Source organism: Equus przewalskii, chromosome 6 (genome assembly GCF_037783145.1).
Source record: "Equus przewalskii isolate Varuska chromosome 6, EquPr2, whole genome shotgun sequence".
Taxonomy (NCBI): domain Eukaryota; kingdom Metazoa; phylum Chordata; class Mammalia; order Perissodactyla; family Equidae; genus Equus; species Equus przewalskii.
Genome location: NC_091836.1, coordinates 29,256,756 through 29,269,987, shown reverse-complemented (window position 1 = coordinate 29,269,987; position 13,232 = coordinate 29,256,756). Strand labels below are relative to the sequence as shown.

The window sequence follows — 13,232 nt, the reverse complement described above, 5'->3', positions numbered from 1 at the left end:
TAAGCTGATATGACGGCGAATCGCGCGACTTGGCTGCGCACGGCCCTCGGCGGTCACGTGACGCCGCGAGGTCGGGGCTCCTCCCCCGCCGCTAGACCCCGGGTGGGAAGGGTGAGCGCGAAGGTGGCGCAGGTACTGAGCGCCGGCGTGTTGGGGTTTCGTTTCTTTGCTTTTTAACGGGCGTTGACGTCTGTAGCCCAGAGTCTTGTACACGAAGCAGGTTTACCGTGTTTGGGGAGACACCCCAAGACAGGATGCTCTGCCTTCAGGGCAATAGGTGACATTTCCTTTGAAGGGAATGTCGGAGGCATTTTCCCACTCAAGCGACGGAGCCTCCTATATGTCAGACAACTGCTAATATTTCTCGTCCCGGAGACTGTCCTTTTCTATAGTTTTTAACCGCCGGAATCTGGCTGGTAAATCAATCTATGCAAACCAAACGGGGATATCTGTAGACTCAGAGGAGTTTGCTTTTGTGTGCGAGTGTGTAGTTTTTATCTTTGTGGTTGTTAGCTTTTCTAAACTTGAACTGCAGTGGTCGCACTTGTAAATCGACCTTCCTGGGAGCCTCAGGGTGCTGGTTCTCCCAGCCCAGGCAGCAGATTTAGCATCATCTGAGAATTTACCGGAAATGCAAATTATCGGGAGCCACCCTAAAACTGCTGGATCGGAAACTCTGGGAGGGAGCCAGGAATCGGTGTTTTAACAAACCTAGAGTGATTCTAGTGCTCCGTAAACTTTGAGGACCACTGCTCTAGTGAACTTGACCAGTCAGAAGAAAATCTGACTGATGGTTCAATTTTCTTCCCTTCAAAGTGGTAAATAGGACATACTGGAAATTGGGAGATGACTAAGTTTGAGAAAGATCATTTCTATTTCCTTATAGGGCCATCAGAAGTGCTACAGTGTAAGGAGAGAAATTATTAGTCTCCAATCATTAAAAACTTCTACGTGAGTATTGTTCTAAATATCTGTGACTTGCCTCCTTTTTTTTTTTTTAACATATAACATTATGTTAGTTTCAGGTGTACAACATAATAACTCGGTATTTCTATATATTGTGAAATTGCCTCCTGCATTCTAAATCACATTTGATTTCTTCTCCGTATTTCCTTGTTATTGTTCTTATTTCATCCTTTCATTTTTGAGATTAACATTTTTACATTCATTTCCTGGGGAAAATTAAAATGTAGTTTAAAAGGCTTTTACGTAGTACCAAGGTTCGAAATTTGTGGCTGCTGTAGGGTAAAGCTTGCGTATGTGGTTTCTTTTAGTGCACAAATATATTTTCTACCCTTACTTGAATTAATTAATTTCACATTAAAAAAACAACAACAGACTTCCCTTGAAGTCTTGAGTGGGAAATCTGACATTGAAATTATAAGCAAACTTCAAATATAATATTCTGAATAGCTAGAATTTTATCATTGACTATGTACTAGTGGTCTTTTGGGACTTATTGGTTCCCAAGTTTTGAAAATGTGCAAGTTGCTCCTGGGAACTCATAGTAGAAATAAATTAATCCCAAGAGAACAGTCTTTTAAAATTTTAATTAATTTTAAACGTATGAATAGAGTATCCCGGGATGCAGCTTTTTCATAGGCTTTCTCTGTGCAGGAACAATGTTCAGGATAATTTTTTTTATTCATTATTTGCAAAGTTCTATAAGCTACAATACCTGCCTACATGTCTGGTTGGGACATAAATATGTGAACAGGCCATTCCATCATTTATTCACTAATTATGGAATAGCTGATAAGAGCCAGGCACTGTTTTAGGCACATGAGATACATTGGTGATCAAGAGAAATAAAGTCCCTGCTTCATGAAGCTTGTATGCTGGTGGAGAAGTCAGAAGACAGATAGATAGGTAATACAATGTCAGTGTTAAATGCTATGAAGCAAACAAAACAAAGAAAAGAGTAAAGTGATCAAAACTGATGAGGGCTGTTCCTTTGGACAGCATGGTCAACTTCTCTGAGTGGGGGAACGTTTGACCCGAGTGGGGTGAGGGGACCTCATTTACTTGGAAGATTCTAAACTGAGATTGAGTGTCTGACTGTTTTTGATGAGCTGGTGGGGTCACTGGCTCACAAACATCTATTTGCATGAATTTACTTTTTAGGGGGAAAAGAGTATTCAAGAGAAAAGTAGGGGCACAAGTGTCCAGAAGCAGATCATAGGAAGAGAAGGTGTCTATTCCTCAACCTGGCCCCATGGATTAGGTTTCAGCTTAGGGCATGATGCTTAACATTTTAGGGATCAGAGGTCCCTCTGAAAATTAGATGACAGCTGTGGTCTCTGTCCCTAGAAAAGTACATTTGTGCGTACAGTAGAAGCTCTGCCTAACCACTATCCACTTGAGTAATGTTCTCAATTCCCTTTCTGAGTTATGCCATCTGATCCCTGAGAAATGCTGAAGAGTCACAGCAAGGAGCCCCACTTGGGTTCACCCCTGCATATCTGCTTTCAGCAGATGAGGGAATGCTTACCAAGAGTCAGTTGTATTTGTTTCCAAGCTATTTATCCATTGTACTGCTCATAACTATGTAATTAAATTATGTAAATTGGTAAAACTTGGGTCTACAAAGAAAAACAGTTGTTGTTTCTATGAAAACCGAGAAGAATGCTTTGGAAAGACCAGATAAAGATGAGTGCTAATAAAAATAGCCATTGAATTAGGTGTAGGCAAGGTAAAGTTATAAAAGATTAGAGGAATTTTTTTTTTAAAAGATTTTATTTTTTTCCTTTTTCTCCCCAAAGCCCCTCAGTACATAGATGTATATTCTTCATTGTGGGTCCTTCTAGCTGTGGCATGTGGGACGTCGCCTCAGCGTGGTTTGATGAGCAGTGCCATGTCTGCGCCCAGGATCTGAACTGACGAAACGCTGGGCCGCCTGCAGTGGAGTGCGCGAACTTAACCACTCGGCCACGGGGCCAGCCCCTAGAGGAATTTTTTGAAGCCCCGAATCTAGTAGGATTCTGCGTTTAATTTGCTTTGCAAGGGTCTTTGTCTCCGCTTCAAACAGAATGAAACTGAAAATCCAAAGCAAAGCACTAGGGGTATAGTTTATGTAAGAAAGACTACCCTGAACTCCAATCAGAGGAACATACTCAAAAGAAAGGCCTCAATGACTCGGCAATAAATATTTAGGGAAAAATAGAATTCTTAAGGTACATATATTGATAAGGATGTAAGTTAGCCTTCATGTGACAGAGACTCAAAATAATAGGAGTTTACTCCAGAGAAAAGTTTATTTTTCTTTCATGTAAAAGTGTTAATTAGGGCCAGCCCTCACAGCCTAGTGGTTAAGTTCAGCACACTCTACTTCAGTGTCCTGGGTTTGGTTCCCGGGCACAGACCTGCACCACTTATCTATCAGTGGCCCTGCTGTGGTGGTGACTCACGTACAAAAAGAGGAAGATTGGCAGCGGCTGTTAGCTCAGGGCAAATCTTCCTCTGTGGGGGAAAACAAAAGTGTTAATTAGCATAGTTGTCTGTGATAACAAATAAACTCCAAAATTATAAAGAGTCAGATACAATAGAAATTTATTTCTCACTCACATAGCAGTGCCAGTGGATGATCCTGGGCAGTGGGTGGCCCTCTTCCGCATGGTAACTCAGGGATCCAGTCTTGTCCATCTTGTAGCTCCACCATTATCCTAATTTTCCCTGTCTTAACTAGAGAAATAGGAAAGAGGGTATGGAGTATGCATACTTTTTTTTAGCCTTGGTCTGGAAATCGCACACATCACCTCTCATGTGCTCTTGGCTGCAGCTCAGTCACATGGCCACATCTAACGATCAGGGAGGCTGAGAAATTTGGTCTTTATGCTGTAGTCTATTTGTCTAGCTACAACCAGAGTTTCTATTACTGTAATAGTTATCTATTGCTTTCTAACAAATTACCCCAAAACGTGGTACCTTGAAACAGTAAATGTTTACTTCACAGTTCCTGTGGATCAGGAATCTGAATGCAACTTAGCTGGGTCCTCTGGCTCTGGATCTCGCAGAAGGCTGCTGTCATCTCAAGGCTTTGTTTGGGGAAGATCATTTCCAAGCTCACTCAATTGGCTGTCAGCAGCCTCAAGATCTGCTTCCTTGCTCACTCACAGGGCCATTGGCAGCCATCAAGTCCTCACTGGCTATTGCCAGGGAAATTGGTTTCTTGCCATGTGGCCCTCTCCACAGAGCAGCTCACAACATGGCAGTGTGGTGAGCGAGAAAGTAAGAGAATGAGCAAGACACAAGCCAGAACTTTTTTGTAACCTAAGCCCAGAAGTGACTTTTGCTGTATTCTGTTTGTTAGAAGCAAGTCACTGGGTCCAGCCCACACTCAAGGGGAGGGTTTTCCACAAGGGCATAAACACCGGGAGGCAGGGATCCTGGGGCCTTATGTTAGAGGCTATCACAATTACTCAATGACAGAAGGGAAAAACATGTTGGGAAACAATCAGCAACCTCTCCCACTGTATTTGTGTTTCAGTTTTTGGTGATTCTTTACTTTAATAAACTTCTGTAATTAACCAAGCAATGCCAAATATGTTGGATAATAGTATTAGCTAACATTTAGCAAGTATCAGGCACTATTCCAAGTACTTTGTGTGTTATTAACTCCTTAAATCCTTACACCAACCCTTTGAGGTAGGTGTCATTGTTTTTGTCCATTTTACAGCCAAAGAGATTGAAGCATAGGGCATTTAAGTAACTTGCCCAAGGGCATGCAACTTGTAAGAGGGAGTGGAAGAATTGTGAGTTCATCCTGTCTGACCAGTGGGTAAATTGGCCGTGTATGAGTGTTGGGCTCTGGTCCCTCTAACCCTCCTGGATGGTTTTTTCCCCCAGGCCTTGTGTGGTTTCTTTGAATACGGATGCTGATCAAGGAGGACGCTCTACAGATCTCTGGGATTCTCTCTCTGTGCATCTCTCCTCTCTGGTACTCTCTCTAATGGACTCAAGCTGCCTTGGTCTCTCTGTGCTCTCAGCTCTGTCTCATCAGTTCAGGGAGTCCACTGGGCTTCTCCTTTAGTTCTCTGTCCCTGCCCTGCAGTGTAGAAACTCTCTCAGGGCAGTAAATGGGGCGTCGCTGGGCTCGTTCATTTGTTTCCATTTCTCAGGCAGCACTGTCCTTCTTTGCCTGATGTCCAGTGTCTTGAAAGCCTTTCTTTGATGTACTTTGTTTTAGGCAGGAGGATAAATCTGGTCCCTCTTAGTCCATCTTAAAAGCAAAAGTCAGAACTCGTATTCTAAGCACTTTCCTATACTATCTTCTACAGCATGTAAACAAGTATATAAATTTTTCAAGAAATTTGTGGCCATCCTTATGGCCCTCTGTGGAACCACGAGCCCGTATTATGACTTTGTGGGCAGAAACTGAAGGAGAAGTTTTCCTAAAGAACTCTGTGCGTTACAGAAGCAGTGCTGCTTCAGGACGAGGTGACAAAACGAGATGCCCAATGAGAAGAGAGGCAGTCACTTCATTTCTTCATGGCACACAGCCTGACTGCAGTGCAGTGAGGACTGAAGGTCAGGCTATACCAGTTTGTAAAAATTTACTCTATTTTTATCAAAGATGTGGATGTATATCATTTAAAAATACAAATAATATATAAAAGCATATAAGGGAAAAAAAAAAAGCAGTGCCCACCTCCTAATCCTGCTCCACCCAGGTAACTGTTCTTTACGGTTGTAGCTGTATATTCTGCTGTTTACCTCTGTTAAAACAAACAACAAAAAATAATCCTGCTTGCTGTGCTGTTTGAGTGACTCTATGCTTTTCCACTTTGGAGCCCTGGGATTAGGACTCAGGGCTGGTAACAATGCTTTTACGGAAAGCCGGTGATGTGACTCCCTTAGATGGATTCTGCAGCAACAGCAGAACATAGGATCAGTCATGTACACATGGGAGGCACACCCGTAAGTTTCCAGAAATAATGAAGGGAGACTTGTGTGAGACCTACAGGTGAAGGAGTGATGCCGACCCTGATGTCAGTTTCCCTACAGTAAACCCAGCATATATGGGTTAAAACCAAAGCACTCTTTCCCTGCTTACTCCCTGGCTCCCTGGTTCCAGGGAGATAAGTGGATTCCTTATCATCTCCTCCTCTCTATGAGCAGTGTCCCAAGGCCTAACGCAGGCTGGTGGGAAAGCTCCGACCAGCAAGGCCACTGACCGCCCACCCTCCCTCTCTCCGAGAGGCCACATTCCTCATGAACCTTTAAAACCCCTCGCCTCCCCTCTTTCCAGGAGATGAGATGAAATGAAACCAATTTGAGGGCTACCTCTCGTCTCCCGGCTGATATCACCCGAAATAAAAACCCTTTCCTTGCCGTGAGCCTGGTGTTCCAATTTTTATTTGGCCCCTCTTGTGTGGCAGGTAAGGAAGCTAGGTTTGTAGGCAGTAACGGGAGCAATTGATCTGCAACATCTGAACTATGAATGTCAGTGTGTTGTCGTTCGTAACCATGGACTGGTGGGGCCTCAGGAAACTGGAGCTATAAATACAAAATACGTGCTAAAATAGAGTAGGTGCACAGAGGGTTGCTGACTTACTCTGTCTTAGGGAGTCAGAGCAGCTTCACAGCTTACACAAAGACTTGAAGGAGAAACAGAAGTTCACGGTGTCAGGTGACAGATATGACTAGAGGGTGAAGGGAATTGCCTGTGTAATGGGGACACAATGAAAGAGAAGAGCATGTTCTGGAATGTGAAACTGGAACTATAAAGCTAAAGTGGAGAATCGTTTTAGAAACAAGGCGTAAGGAGGATGGACTGATTTGTGATTTCTATTTGTTAGAATTCTTTGAGGCCTGGGGTGAATTTCTCCATGGGGGAATTTAATTTCCTTCTGCCAGGCTTCAGGGGCATTCTACTAATCCAAAATCACTCTAATTTCAGTTCTCTTTTTGAGGTTTTTCATGCCAAGATGACAAGGATTTGGCCCGAGGGCTGGTTTCACTTCTAAATTCTTGTCAGTGCCTTCCTTCCTTTTTTTTCAAACCAGTGTTTGAATTTATTTATTTACTTTTATAGTCCCCTGGGATAGGGGCAGGGGATGGTGGAAATTTTTTGGTGAAAAAGTTTATCCCCATACCTAGGTAACCAAATAATCAGAAACAGAATGAAAATCATCTTTCTCATGGAAGAGGCTGGCATTTTATTTTCTGGCATCTTATTTGCTGAGAAAACTATTTCCAATTTCTTTGCTTTATAAAATTTGGGGTAAAGGAAAGAACATGGAAATGGCTGGTCCAGATGACAGAGAGCTGGACTTTTTTTCCAGACATCTTTTACCTCCTCACTGCTTTGCTTGTCCCCAGTGAACTTTAAATGCCAGAGCTAATTTTTAGCCTGTTGCCTAGTTTAATGGCAAGAACAATAGTTTTGAAGACTTGGGTGCAGTGCCAGCATTTGTTACATATAACACTGGTAACTTTCTGCAATTCGTTCCTCTTCATAGAACTTTAGTTGCCTCCTCTGTAAAAACAGAACAATGGTACATACTGTGTTAGTTTTCTATAGCAGCCATAACAAAGTAGCACTAACTGGGTAGCTTAAAACAACAGGAATTTATTCCCTCACAGTTTTGCAGTCTGGAAGGCCAAAATCAAGGTGCCGGCAGGGCCACGCTCCCTCTGAAACCTTTCAGAAAGAATCCTTCCTGGCCTCTTCCAGCTTGGGGCGGTGGCAGTCAATCCTTGGCTTTCCTTGGCTTGTAGCTGCCTCGCTCCGACCTCTGCCTCTGTCACTACCTTGCGTTCTCCCTGTGTCTGTTCAGATTTCCTTCTTCTTATTAAGGACATCAGTCATATGGGATTAAGGGCCCACCCTACTCCAGTATGACCTCATTTTAACTAATTATATCTAATTTTAACTAATAGTGTGTGTAATTTAACTAATTATATCTGATTTTACTAATTATATCTACAACAACCCTATTTCCAAATAAGATCACACTCTGAGTGTTAGGACTCCAACATGTCTTTTTGTAGAACTCAGTGCAACTTATAACATCTACCTTCTAGGTCACTCCCTTCTCTTTGTTCCTCAAAACACATCTTACATATCTTATATACCTTAATTTTAGCACTTATCATAGTTCTAAATAAACTGTCATTGACAGATAACTTACATACAGTTAGAAACATACAATAAATGTAGATCTTGAAGAGTGATCACAAAATTAACACATGCCTTACCATCACCCAGATAAAAATAGAACCTTACTGGCACTCCTCATGTCCCCTCCTAGTCACTACTCTTCCTAATCAGAGGTAATCACTATCCTGACTTCTAATATCATAGATTTGTTTTGCCTGTTTTTGAAGTTTATATGGTTAGAATACTTTAGTTTGTATTTTTTTATCTTTTGTGTCATTTATTTGACTTTATGTTTGTGAGTTAAAGCATATTGCCGTGTGCAGGAGTTCATTTATTTTCATTGCTGCATAATATTCTGTTGTATGCCTATATCATACTTATTTATCCATTACACTATTGATAGACATTTAGGTTGTTTTCAGTTTGGGCTCTTACAAATAGTGCTGTAAAGGACTTTCTTGCATACAGTTTTGGTACATATAAATATGCGTTTCTTTTTTGTATATGTCTAGGAGTGGAATAGCTGGCTCTTAGGTTTTACATATGTTCAGCTTGAGTACATACTGTCAAACAACTTTTTGAAACGGTTGTATGAATTGACATTTCCTCCGACAGTATAGATTTGCCTATCCTTGTGCCAAACACACCAGCGGCATATGAAACTTTCAGTTGCTCCAGATTCTCTTGCAGTACCTAATGCTGGGTATTATCAGTCTTCAAAATGATAACTATTCTTGTAAGTATGTAATGGTATCTTATACAGATATTGGCTTAAATTTAAACTGCCTCATTGATTAGTGGTTTTGAGCATGTTTTCTTGTTTATTGGCCATTTGAATATCTACTTTGTTAGGTGCCCATTCTGACATTTTACCCACTATATTTGCCTATTGAATTGTCTACATTAAAAAAATTACTTTTTAGGTATTCTTTATATATTCTGGAAATATTATTTGTCAATTGTATGTATTGTAGCTATATTCTCCCAAACTTGAACTTTCTTTGTCTTAATGGCATCTTTTGATATATATCTTTTGTTAGATTTATAACTAGGTATTTGGTGACTTGTATGCTATTTCAAATGATATGAGTCTTAATTTTAATGTAGTAAAATTATCAGTCTTTCTTTTATATTTGATGTTCTTGGGAGCCTATCTAAGAAATCTTTGCCTACCTCAAAACCACAAAGACAGTCTACGTTATCTTCTAAAAATGCCTTACTTTTTGCATTTCGATCCAAAGCCCACCTAAAATTGATTTTTATGTATGATGTGAAGTAAAGATCAAAATTCATTCTCTCCCCTCATGGCTATCTTACTAACCCAACACCATTTACTGAAAAAGTGTCTGTTATTCATTGCTCTGCAGGGTCATCTTTGTCAATAATCCAAGTATCCAAATTTATGAGGTCTGTTTCTGGACTCTAATTTATTTAATTGCTGCTTCTAACTATTCTTTTTATTTTTTTTAAGATTTTATTTTTTTCCTTTTTCTCCCCAAAGGCCCCTGGTACATAGTTGTGTATTCTTCGTTGTGGGTCCTTCTAGTTGTGGCATGTGGGACGCTGCCTCAGCGTGGTTTGATGAGCAGTGCCATGTCCACGCCCAGGATTCGAACCGACAAAACACTGGGCCGCCTGCAGCAGAGCGCACGAACTTAACCACTCGGCCACGGGGCCAGCCCCCGAACTATTCTTTTTCTTTTTTTTTTTTTTGTTCTCTTTTTTTTTTTTTTAATTGAGTTATTGATAGGTTACAATCTTGTGAAATTTCAATTGTACATTAATGTTTGTCAGTCATGTTGTAGGTGCACCACTTCACCCTTTGTGCCCACCCCCCACCCCACCTTTCCCCTGGTATCCACTAAACTGTTCTTGGTCCATAGTTTTAAATTCCTCATATGAGTGGAGTCATACACAGATTATCTTTCTCTTGCTGGCTTATTTCACTTAACATAATTCTCTCAAGGTCCATCCATGTTATTGCAAATGGAATGATTTTGTTCTGTTTTGCAGCTGAGTAGTATTCCATCGTATATATGTACCACATCTTCTTTATCCATTCGTCTGTTGATGGGCACTTAGGTTGCTTCCACGTCTTGGCTATTGTAAACAGTGCTGCAATAAACATTGGGGTGCACAGGACTTTTGGGATTGCTGACTTCAGGCTCTTTGGATAAATACCCAGTAGTGGGATGGCTGGATCGTATGGTAGTTCTGTTTTTAGTTTTTTGAGGAATCTCCATACTGTTTTCCATAGTGGCTGCACCAGTTTGCATTCCCACCAGCAGTGTATGAGGGTTCCTTTTTCTCCACAACCTCTCCAACATTTGTTGCTATTAGTTTTAGATATTTTTGTCATTCTAACGGGTGTAAGGTGATATCTTAGTGTAGTTTTGATTTGCATTTCCCTGATGATCAGCGATGATGAGCATCTTTTCATGTGCCTATTGGCCATCAGTATATCTTCTTTGGAGAAATGTCTGTTCATGTCTCCAGCCCATTTTTTGATTGGGTTGTTTGATGTTTTGTGATTGAGTTGTGAGAGTTCTTTATATATTAAGGATATTAAGCCTTTGTCAGATATATGACTTGCAAATATTTTTTCCCAGTTAGTGGGTTGTTTTTTTGTTTCAATCCTGTTTTCATTTGCCTTGAAGAAGCTCTTTAATCTGATGAAGTCCCATTTGTTTATTCTTTCTATTGTTTCCCTTCTCTGAGAAGCATGGTGTCCGAAAAGATCCTTTTAATACTGATGTCAAAGAGTGTACTGCCTACGTTTTCTTCCAGAAGCCTTATGGTTTCAGGTCTCACCTTTAGGTCTTTAATCCATTTTGAGTTTATTTTGGTGAATGGTGAAAAAGAATGGTCAATTTTCATTCTTTTACATGTGGCTTTCCAGTTTTCCCAGCACCATTTGTTGAAAAGACTTTCTTTTCTCCATTGTATGCCCTCAGCTCCTTTGTCAAAGATAAGCTGTCCATAGATGTGTGGTTTTATTTCTGGGCTTTCAATTCTGTTCCATTGATCTGTGCACCTGTTTTTGTACCAGTACCATGCTGTTTTGATTACTGTAGCTTTGTAGTATGTTTTGAAGTCAGGGATTGTGATGCCTCCCATTTTGTTCTTTTTTCTCAGGATTGCTTTAGCAATTCGGGGTCTTTTGTTGCCCCATATGAATTTTAGGATTCTTTGTTCTAATTCTGTAAAGAATGTCATTGGGATTCTGATTGGGATGGCGTTGAATCTGTAGATTGCTTTAGGTAGAATGGACATTTTAACTATGTTTATTCTTCCAATCCATGTACATGGAATGTCTTTCCATCTCCTTATGTCGTCATCCAATTCTCTCAGAAAGGCCTTGTAATTTTCATTATATAGGTCCTTCACTTCCTTAGTTAAATTTACCCCAAGGTATTTTATTCTTTTTGTTGCGATTGTGAATGGTATTGTATTCTTGAGTTCTTTTTCTGTTGGTTCATTACTGGAGTATAGAAATGCTACTGATTTATGCAAATTGATTTTATACCCTGCAACTTTGCTGTAGTTGTTGATTACTTCTAACAGTTTTCCAATGGATTCTTTGGGGTTTTCTATATATAAGATCATGTCGTCTGCAAACAGCGAGAGTTTCACTTCTTCCCTCCCTATTTGGATTCCTTTTATTCCTTTTTCTTGCCTGATTGCTCTGGCCAGGGCCTCCAGTACTATGTTAAATAAGAGTGGTGATAGAGGGCATCCTTGTCTTGTTCCTGTTTTCAGGGGGATGGGTTTCAGTTTTTGCCCATTGAGTATGATGTTGGCTATGGGTTTGTCATATTTGGCCTTTATTATGTTGAGGTAGTTTCCTTCTATGCCCATTTTGTTCAGAGTTTTTATCATAAATGGCTGTTGGATCTTGTCAAATGCCTTCTCTGCATCTATTGAGTTGATCATGTGGTTTTTATTCCTCAGTTTGTTGATGTGGTGTATCACGTTGATTGATTTGCGGATGTTGAACCATCCCTGTGTCCCTGGTATGAATCCCACCTGATCCTGATGTATGATTCTTTTGATGAATTGCTGAATTCTGGTTGCCAAAATTTTGTTTAGAATTTTTGCATCTATGTTCATCAGTGATATTGGCCTGTAGTTCTCTTTTTTCGTGGTGTCCTTGTCAGGTTTTGGTATCAGCGTGATGTTGGCCTCATAGAATGTGTTAAGAAGTGTTCCATCTTCCCTAATATTTTGGAATAGCTTGAAAAGGATAGGTATTAAATCCTCTCTGAAAGTTTGGTAGAATTCCCCAGGAAAGCCATCTGGTCCTGGGGTTTTATTCTTTGGGATGCTTTTGATTGCTGTTTCAATCTCTTTCCTTGTGATTGGTCTGTTCAAATTGTCTGCCTCTTCTTGAGTGAGCTTTGGGAGATTGTAGGAGTCCAGGAATTTATCCATTTCCTCTAGGTTATCCATTCTGTTGGCATATAGTTTTTTGTAGTATTCTCTTATAATCTGTTGCATTTCTGCAGAGTCTGTTGTTATTTCTCCTCGCTCATTTCTGATTTTGTTTATTTGAGCTTTCTCCCTTTTTTTCTTTGTAAGTCTGGCTAGTGGTTTGTCAATTTTATTTATCTTCTCAAAAAACCAGCTCTTTGTCTCATTGATCCTTTCTACTGCCTTTTTCGTTTCAATAGTATTTATTTCTGCTCTGATTTTTATTATTTCTCTCCTTCTGCTGACTTTGGGCTTCATTTGTTCTTTTTTCTCTAGTTCAGTTAGGTGTGCTTTAAGGTTGCTTATTTGGGATTTTTCTTGTTTGTTAAGATGTGCCTGTATTGCGATGAATTTTCCTCTTAATACAGCTTTTGCTGTATCCCATATGAGTTGGTATGGCATGCTATCATTTTCATTTGTTTCTAGGTATTTTTTTATTTCTTCTTTAATTTCTTCAATGATCCATTGCTTGTTCAGTAGTGTGTTGTTTAGTCTCCACATCTTTGTGCCTTTCTCAGCTTTTTTCTTGTAATTAATTTCTAGCCTTATAGCACTATGATCTGAGAAGATGCTTGTTATTATTTCAATTTTTTTAAATTTGTAGAGGCTTGCCTTGTTTCCCAACATATGGTCTATCCTAGAGAATGTTCCATGTGCACTT

The 13,232-nt window shown here is 40.2% G+C and overlaps 2 long non-coding RNA genes across 3 annotated transcripts in view; one reads left to right on the top strand and one right to left on the bottom strand.

The window, feature by feature from the left end:
* Positions 1-11: 11 nt before the first annotated feature.
* The window catches only part of LOC139084092 (uncharacterized), an 89,206-nt gene continuing 75,985 nt past the window's right edge, over positions 12-13,232 (top strand). For both annotated transcript variants that reach the window (XR_011541376.1, XR_011541375.1), the window contains exons 1-2: positions 12-132; positions 887-951. This is a non-coding gene — a long non-coding RNA (uncharacterized lncRNA). The remainder of the gene's footprint in view (positions 133-886; positions 952-13,232) is intronic.
* On the bottom strand, positions 2,755-4,040 carry LOC139084093 (uncharacterized). Its single transcript, XR_011541377.1, has 4 exons — positions 3,925-4,040; positions 3,565-3,681; positions 3,412-3,459; positions 2,755-2,896 (listed from the first exon to the last, which is right to left on the bottom strand). It is a non-coding gene; the product is annotated as an uncharacterized lncRNA (long non-coding RNA).